This window comes from Palaemon carinicauda, chromosome 11 (assembly GCF_036898095.1).
Source record: "Palaemon carinicauda isolate YSFRI2023 chromosome 11, ASM3689809v2, whole genome shotgun sequence".
Taxonomy (NCBI): domain Eukaryota; kingdom Metazoa; phylum Arthropoda; class Malacostraca; order Decapoda; family Palaemonidae; genus Palaemon; species Palaemon carinicauda.
In genome coordinates, this window is record NC_090735.1 from 62,282,907 (window position 1) to 62,290,713 (window position 7,807).

The window sequence follows — 7,807 nt, forward strand, 5'->3', positions numbered from 1 at the left end:
TTTCACTTGGAAAGAATTCTTCGAAACAGAACTAAAGGATTCTTAATACGGAGACTAGATGGTCTAGCTGGACTACTTCGCAAGTCAATTTCTGCATAATTACCATTCCAGCTACACTTATACTGAAATCTAATTTCAACGTCATGCAGGAAGTTGGAACCTATGTAAAACTCCACAAGGTGTACAATTGAATTTCAAAACGTTGACGCCAACCCGAAAATTTCAAGCTCCCACTTCTGTCTTCGACGTTCAATAACCTCTAGTCGATGCTATTTGACATTTGTCAAAAGTAGTCTAATTACTCCGATTCACTTCACACTGCACTGTACGATCCTTCCTGGCCACATACACCCGGCATGCCTATAAAGATGCGAGTCAGTATAGCTGATTAAGGATAGGCCTGATCACAGATGAATACTGGTAGGCCTGATGATAGCTGAATACTGGTAGGCCTGAGGATACATGAATACTGGTAGGCCTGATGAATTTTGCTCCAAGATATTGATTCACCTAATACAAGAATCCAGTATAAGACAATAATTAAAAATTATCATTTTAAATCCTTGATCGTACAATGAACTTTGAAAAATGCATTGCATTAGCATTTTAATATCTATTCAAAAAAAAAAAAAAAAGACTGACGATTAATCTTTACTAAAAGTTTTATTATAGTCTTCTTTTACTTGATACCTCAGTATCCTTGTTCCCTGTGACTGTCAGGACATTATGAAGAAAAAAAATCCGATTCATTGCTTTCCCTGACTAATGAAATTTAAAATTTAATGCATTTTTGTTGCTAAAGAGAAATGTCACCGGAGATGGTAAAAGCGCTCGCCAATCGATGCCCTTACACAAATTATGACAATGACAATTAAGCTTTTTAATCCTTCAGAAAATAGGCAATTTTAACAACGCAAGTCGCGTATATATTAAATAACACGTCGCCTATAAATCAAAATAACGCAGGTAACCTATAAATCAAGCGTAAGTCACTTATAAACTGAAATAACGCAAGTCGTCAAGAACTTATACTAACGCAATTCGGCTTGAGATAAAAAAACACACACAGACACACACACACACACCTTAAATGGCCCCCAATGACCTCTCATATGCCTTAGGCCGAACTTCCCCTCGCCGGACAATTCGAAGTACTTCCCCAAGTCCCGGAATGTAATGGTCCAAATCAGTCGCCTGTTGGCTGGAATCATAGGGGCCCCGGGATACTTCCCGACGAAGCATCTGCTCTTCGGCCTAAGGCTTTGAGAAATAGTTTCAAAGGTTTATCAAGGATCAGTAATTTCAACTTTCACACTTTCATTATGAGATGATATCTATAGAAACATATGTTTAAATATATACTATCGTGTTGTCATTGTATTAGTTCTAATTAGTAATAATAATGACTAGATCATCAACAACAAATGCAGCCGTTCCTAGCCCACTGCAGGACAAAGGTCTCGCCTTAGAAATGCTCTTAGTCATGTCCTGGGTTTTGGTTAGCTTTCATCGCCACATTGGCTAAATGCGGATTGGTGATGGTAGGAGATTTTCGTCTGATCGCTCGCAGCACGCCAACCTGGTATGGGTGGTCTTGACTAGTACAGCTTTGCTGATCATGGCGATACACAAACCCTTTCACCACGTTCAGCTATCCAAACCGAAAGGTATGACTAGATCACTTAGTAGTAGTAGTAGTAGTAGTAATAGTAGTAGTAGTAGTAGTAGTAATAGTAATAGTAGTAGTAGTAGTAGTAGTAGTAGTAGTAGTGACGCAAAGTACATTGTAAAATGAATCACCAGCTAGTTTATGATCATACAAAAGGGGCGTGGCTCTTGTGTAAGGGGTGTGGCTGGTAAGCCTTAATGGCTTTAGGCGAATACACATTTTAAATCTTCCGATTCACCAATGTTTAGTAACTTTAGTCTTTGTTGAAAGTGTGACCACCATGATCGGAGCCATTAGCAATTAGCTTTACTTTTATATTCCCCACCACCTTTAAAAATGGCGAATTGTAGTTCATATGGAAGGTGAAAGGCACCACCCTAATTTCCTGTCAGAGATCATGAATTTCTTCCATATGGCTTCGTTTAAATCAAAAGAACCAGTTTAAAGAAAACTAAGAGGGTAATTCTACCTAAAAGACATGAAGTTATATGACAAACAATGTTCAAATAATGGGAAAACCAATGATCAAATACAGTGTTCGAAGTTTATTGCAGCTTTGACCAAATGAGGAAATCACCTTCCTAATCTGTCAGTTGAAGCTGTGGAAATTCACAAGTTCAAATTCTTTGTATCCAAATGAACACAGACATTTAAAAATATTTTGATTTTCAAAATGAAATGTCAACGTATACAAAATTCAAAATTAAATCAGAAGAAATACCCTATTTTTCCCGACCTGGATCTACGTCTTTTCAGAATCTAATCAACTCTTATTTGGCCCATAGCCCGAGAGAGAGAGAGAGAGAGAGAGAGAGAGAGAGAGAGAGAGAGAGAGAGAGAGAGAGAGAGATAGCACCTTCATCCATAAACATATCGAAAGATGGTAATGTCACTCGAGTTGTGTTCGATTATTTTTTTACCGTTGAGAAAAAAAAAAAACAATAAATTCTCTCTCACAAATGACAGTATTGTAATGGAATATAACCTTGGACAGAGTCCCAACCTTTAAGGAAATAAACTTAAGACACATTCCTGACCTTCATGGAAACTACCTTCGACATTCCTTACTTTTACGGAATCACCTTTGCATATTCCTTACTTGTAAGAAAAACAATCTTGGGTACATTCCTTAACTTTAAGGAAATAACCTTGTACACATCCTTACTTCAAGGAAACATCGTTGGACACATTCCTTACCCTTATGAAACAACCTTGGACACATTCCTTACCCTTACGGAAACAACCTTGGACACATTTCTTACCCTTAAGGAAACAACCTTGGACACATTTCTTACCCTTAAGGAAAGAACTTGGACACATTCCTTACCCTAAGGAAAAAACTCGTACACATTCCTTACCTTTGAAGAAACAACCTTGGACACGACACATTTCTTACTTTTAAGGAAACAACCCCGGACGCATTCCTTACCCTAAGGAAAAAATCTTGGATACATGCCTTACCTTAAGGAAACACCCTTGGCCACATTCCTCACCCTAAGGAAACAACCTTGGACACATTCCTTACCATAATGTAACAACCTCGGACACATTCCTTATCCTAAAGAAACAACCTCAGACATTCCTTACCCCCGAGGAAACAACCTTGGACACATTCCTTACCCTAAGGAAACAACCTTGGACACATTCCTTACCCTTAAGGAAACTTTGGCCACATTCCTTACTCTACAGAAACAACCTCGGACACATTTGTTACCCTAAGGAAACAAACTTGGACACGACACATTCCTTACCTTTAAGGAAACAACCTTGGACACATTCCTTACTTTTAAGGAAACAACCTTGGACACTTCCCTTACCCTAAGTAAACAACCTTGGACACATTCCTTTCCCTTAAGGAAAGGACCTTGGACTCATTCCTTACCTTAAGGATACAACCTTGGAAACATTCCTTACCCTTAAGGACACTGCCTTGGACACACTCCTTACCCTTAAGGACACTGCCTTGGACACACTCCTTACCCTAAGAAAACAACCATGGACACACTCCATATATTCAAGAAAACAACCTTGGACATTCCTTACAAAAGGAAACAGCCTAGGACACAATCCTTATCCTAAGGAAACAACCTTGGACCCATTCCTTAACTTTAAGGAAACAACCTTGGACCCATTCCTTACCTTTAAGGAAACAACCTTGGACACATTCCTTACCATAATGAAACTACCTAGTACACATTCCTCACCCTAAGGAAACAACCCTGTACACCGTCCTTACCCTAAAGAAACCAACCACCTTGGAACACATCTCTTACCCTAAAGAAATATCCTTGGATACATTCCTTGTCCTAAGGAGATAACCTTGGACGCATTCCTTACCCTAAGGAAACAATCTTGGAACATTCCTCACCCTAAGGAAACAACCTTAGACACATTCCTTTCTCAAAGGAAACAACCTTGGATACATTCCTTACCCTAAGGGAACAACCTTAGACACATTTCCTACCTTCAAGGAAACAACCTTGAACACATTTCTTACCTTTAAGGTAAGAACTTTGGACATATTCCTTACCTCTAAGGAAACACTGATGTCTTCCAAACCCCATCCATCTACCATCACTGACAAACTAGAATACAGACGGTAGAGATGAACGTATCTACACAATAATTGCAGTAATAAAACTATTTGACGTTATTGGATCAATTAATTCTGTAAGACCCGAGGGCATAATATTAAAAATCACTATAATAATTGCAACAATAATAATAACGGGGGGAAATATCAAGGACAATTTCAACGCCACATTTCCAGTGACAATAAATACCGTGTTCCGTCCATTTGCATTTAGAGAGCTTTTAAACACAGGCCCAGTCCATCTGTTAAGTTGGCCTGTTCCGAGAAACATCAATAGGAGCAGCGGCAGGGACAAACTAACAATAAATTCAATATTTTTATTTTATTTTTTTTTTTTTTTGTGCTATCTTCTCCTCTGGGAAAATTGCTTCATAAAACAAAAACGGGGCCGATTGAACTAATAACGGAATTTTTCTTTTTCATATTGCCCTTTTCCGTCTCTGATGACGTTTTGCGCATAACATCAATGCCGGTAAATGTTAATACTTATTTGTTTATCTGTTTGTTGATCAATCTCTTAATTTCCTTAATTGTAATTTTCACTTGCTTTCCTATTTATATCCTGAGTGGTGCTCGTGTTCAGCGGAATAATGCTTCGATGCATGTTCAGGGTTCTTTTATTTGTGTTACATACATGTTCAAATGAGGACACGAAGGGTGTGTGCTGCAGTCGGTACGCGTACTTGCGTCACAGTTGGTAAATTTCGCAGTTCCATAAATATTGGTAAAATTTGACACTCGCTTTGATACTTTAATTTTGCATTTTCATTTCAAATATTTCTGTTGTTAATCATTACAATTATATTGGTTACTGTTATTACTATCAATACTGTTACTATTGTCACAATTAATCTATGACTAATAAATACTACAAATGTCCTGTTTTATATTTCCCTATCTTACACGGCAAAATTGACAAAGCCTTCGTAAAGAATTTATGAATAAAAACAAGGTGGTTTCTCTGAACCAATTCAAAACAAAATCCTTTCTGAACCAAACTAATGAATAAAGTTGTCTTAGTATTTTGAAAGCCTATAATTACAACAAACTACTTTTCATAATATATGCATTCTTATTTCGCTTCCGAGTCCTTTTCGAAAACTTTCCTACTTTGATTTTCAGATTAAAAAGACTATATCAAGAGTCTCATTACTCCCGGTTACACTACAAGTTCCAAGTTCGGGATCCCAATATCTATATACCACTTTCTAGTACCGAAGACTTACTCTTTTAGCACTTCAAACCGATTTATTTCCACGACCTAAGTCTCTGGGGTTCCATGCAACCAGCCAAAATTCTGTAGATTTTTCCACTCTTCATTACACCAAAGTCAAAAAAGGGTACGTTCATCATATTACTCTTGAAATTTGAAGATCAAATCCTTACCCCTATCTTGAAGTTTAAAGGTCACAAATTCATCATCACTCTATCCATGTTTAAAGGTCACAAATTCTTCATCACTCTATCCATGTTTAAAGGTCACAAATTCTTCATCGCTCTATCCATGTTTAAAGGTCAAATTCTTCATCGCTCCATCCAAGTTTAAAGGCCAAATTCTTCATCACTCCATCCAAGTTTAAAGGCCAAATTCTTCATCACTCCATCCAAGTTTAAAGGCCAAATTCTTCATCACTCCATCCAAGTTTAAAGGCCAAATTCTTCATCACTCCATCCAAGTTTAAAGGCCAAATTCTTCATCACTCCATCCAAGTTTAAAGGCCAAATTCTTCATCACTCCATCCAAGTTTAAAAGTCAAATTCTTCATCACTCCATCCAAGTTTAAAGGCCAAATTCTTCATCACTCCATCCAAGTTTAAAGGCCAAATTCTTCATCACTCCATCCAAGTTTAAAGGTCAAATTCTTCATCGCTCCATCCAAGTTTAAAGGTCAAATTCTTCATCACTCCATCCAAGTTTAAAGGTCAAATTCTTCATCACTCCATCCAAGTTTAAAGGTCAAATTCTTCCTCACTCCATCCAAGTTTAAAGGCCAAATTCTTCATCACTCCATCCAAGTTTAAAGGCCAAATTCTTCATCACTCCATCCAAGTTTAAAGGCCAAATTCTTCATCACTCCATCCAAGTTTAAAGGCCAAATTCTTCATCACTCCATCCAAGTTTAAAGGCCAAATTCTTCATCACTCCATCCAAGTTTAAAGGCCAAATTCTTCATCACTCCATCCAAGTTTAAAGGCCAAATTCTTCATCACTCCATCCAAGTTTAAAGGCCAAATTCTTCATCACTCCATCCAAGTTTAAAGGCCAAATTCTTCATCACTCCATCCAAGTTTAAAGGCCAAATTCTTCATCACTCCATCCAAGTTTAAAGGCCAAATTCTTCATCACTCCATCCAAGTTTAAAGGCCAAATTCTTCATCACTCCATCCAAGTTTAAAGGCCAAATTCTTCATCACTCCATCCAAGTTTAAAGGCCAAATTCTTCATCACTCCATCCAAGTTTAAAGGCCAAATTCTTCATCACTCCATCCAAGTTTAAAGGTCAAATTCTTCATCACTCCACTCAAGTTTGAAGGTCAAATTCTTTATCACTCTACCCAAGTTTAAAGGTCAAATTCTTAATCCCTCTATCCAAGTTTAAGGGTCCAATTCTTCATCACCCTAAGTCTAAAGATCCAATTCTTCATCATTCTAAGTCTAAAGATCCAATTCTTCATGACTAAGTCTAAAGATCCAATTCTTCATCATTCTAAATCTAAAGATCCAATTTTTCATCATTCTAAGTCTAAAGATCCAGTTCTTCATCATCCTTAGTCTAAAGATCCAATTCTTCATCACTAAGTCTAAAGATCAAATTCTTCATCATTCTAAGTCTAAAGATCCAATACTTCATCATTCTAAGTCTAAAGATCCAATACTTCATCATTCTAAGTCTAAAGATCCAATTCTTCATCATTCTAAGTCTAAAGATCCAATACTTCATCATTCTTAGTCTAAAGATCCAATACTTCATCATTATAAGTCTAAAGATCCAATTCTTCATCATTCTAAGTCTAAAGATCCAATACTTCATCATTCTAAGTCTAAAGATCCAATACTTCATCATTCTAAGTCTAAAGATCCAATACTTCATCATTCTAAGTCTAAAGATCCAATACTTCATCACTAAGTCTAAAGATCCAATACTTCATCACTAAGTCTAAAGATCCAATTCTTCATCACTCTATCCAAGTTTAAAGGTCAAATTCTTCAACACTCTACCCAATTTAAAGGTACAATTCTTCATCACTCTCCAAGTTTAAAGGTCCAAATTCTTCACTCTCTTCAAGTTTAAAGGTCCAATTCTTCATCATTCTCTTTAAGTTTAAAGGTCCAATTCTTCATCACTCTCTTCAAGTTTAAAGGTCCAATTCTTCATCACTCTCCAAGTTTAAAGGTCCAATCCTTCACTTTCTTCAAGTTTAATGGTCCAATTCTTTATCTTTCTCTTCAAGTTTAAAGGACCGACTCTTCATATTTCTCTTTAAGTTTAAAGGACCGATTCTTCATTGCTGTTTTCAAGTTTAAAGGCCCAATTATTCACCTC